Source organism: Musa acuminata, unplaced genomic scaffold, assembly GCF_036884655.1.
Source record: "Musa acuminata AAA Group cultivar baxijiao unplaced genomic scaffold, Cavendish_Baxijiao_AAA HiC_scaffold_818, whole genome shotgun sequence".
NCBI classification, from domain to species: domain Eukaryota; kingdom Viridiplantae; phylum Streptophyta; class Magnoliopsida; order Zingiberales; family Musaceae; genus Musa; species Musa acuminata.
The window spans coordinates 42,501-44,119 of NW_027021044.1; positions in this window are offsets into that span (position 1 = coordinate 42,501).

Genomic DNA, 1,619 nt, shown 5'->3' on the forward strand with positions numbered 1-1,619 from the left:
CCCCATCCAGCCCTGTGCCACCCGGGGGGTTCCAGGGTGCTGAGATGGCTGACGTTTTGCTCCGCTCTCGACGGTCACCGCGCAATGCAAGAACAGGCCAAAAACTGGCCAAAACGGCCCAAAAACGGGCCAAAACTGGCCATTTTTGGCTGCACGAGCGAGCGGCGAGCGGCGGACAGCGAGCGAAGCGAGAGGCAGCACCGTCCCTGCTATACGAAAGCCCCATCCAGCCCTGTGCCACCCGGGGGGTTCCAGGGTGCTGAGATGGCTGACGTTTTGCTCCGCTCTCGACGGTCACCGCGCAATGCAAGAACAGGCCAAAAACTGGCCAAAACGGCCCAAAAACGGGCCAAAACTGGCCATTTTTGGCTGCACGAGCGAGCGGCGAGCGGCGGACAGCGAGCGAAGCGAGAGGCAGCACCGTCCCTGCTATACGAAAGCCCCATCCAGCCCTGTGCCACCCGGGGGGTTCCAGGGTGCTGAGATGGCTGACGTTTTGCTCCGCTCTCGACGGTCACCGCGCAATGCAAGAACAGGCCAAAAACTGGCCAAAACGGCCCAAAAACGGGCCAAAACTGGCCATTTTTGGCTGCACGAGCGAGCGGCGAGCGGCGGACAGCGAGCGAAGCGAGAGGCAGCACCGTCCCTGCTATACGAAAGCCCCATCCAGCCCTGTGCCACCCGGGGGGTTCCAGGGTGCTGAGATGGCTGACGTTTTGCTCCGCTCTCGACGGTCACCGCGCAATGCAAGAACAGGCCAAAAACTGGCCAAAACGGCCCAAAAACGGGCCAAAACTGGCCATTTTTGGCTGCGCGAGCGAGCGGCGAGCGGCGGACAGCGAGCGAAGCGAGAGGCAGCACCGTCCCTGCTATACGAAAGCCCCATCCAGCCCTGTGCCACCCGGGGGGTTCCAGGGTGCTGAGATGGCTGACGTTTTGCTCCGCTCTCGACGGTCACCGCGCAATGCAAGAACAGGCCAAAAACTGGCCAAAACGGCCCAAAAACGGGCCAAAACTGGCCATTTTTGGCTGCACGAGCGAGCGGCGAGCGGCGGACAGCGAGCGAAGCGAGAGGCAGCACCGTCCCTGCTATACGAAAGCCCCATCCAGCCCTGTGCCACCCGGGGGGTTCCAGGGTGCTGAGATGGCTGACGTTTTGCTCCGCTCTCGACGGTCACCGCGCAATGCAAGAACAGGCCAAAAACTGGCCAAAACGGCCCAAAAACGGGCCAAAACTGGCCATTTTTGGCTGCACGAGCGAGCGGCGAGCGGCGGACAGCGAGCGAAGCGAGAGGCAGCACCGTCCCTGCTATACGAAAGCCCCATCCAGCCCTGTGCCACCCGGGGGGGTTCCAGGGTGCTGAGATGGCTGACGTTTTGCTCCGCTCTCGACGGTCACCGCGCAATGCAAGAACAGGCCAAAAACTGGCCAAAACGGCCCAAAAACGGGCCAAAACTGGCCATTTTTGGCTGCACGAGCGAGCGGCGAGCGGCGGACAGCGAGCGAAGCGAGAGGCAGCACCGTCCCTGCTATACGAAAGCCCCATCCAGCCCTGTGCCACCCGGGGGGTTCCAGGGTGCTGAGATGGCTGACGTTTTGCTCCGCTCTCGACGGTCAC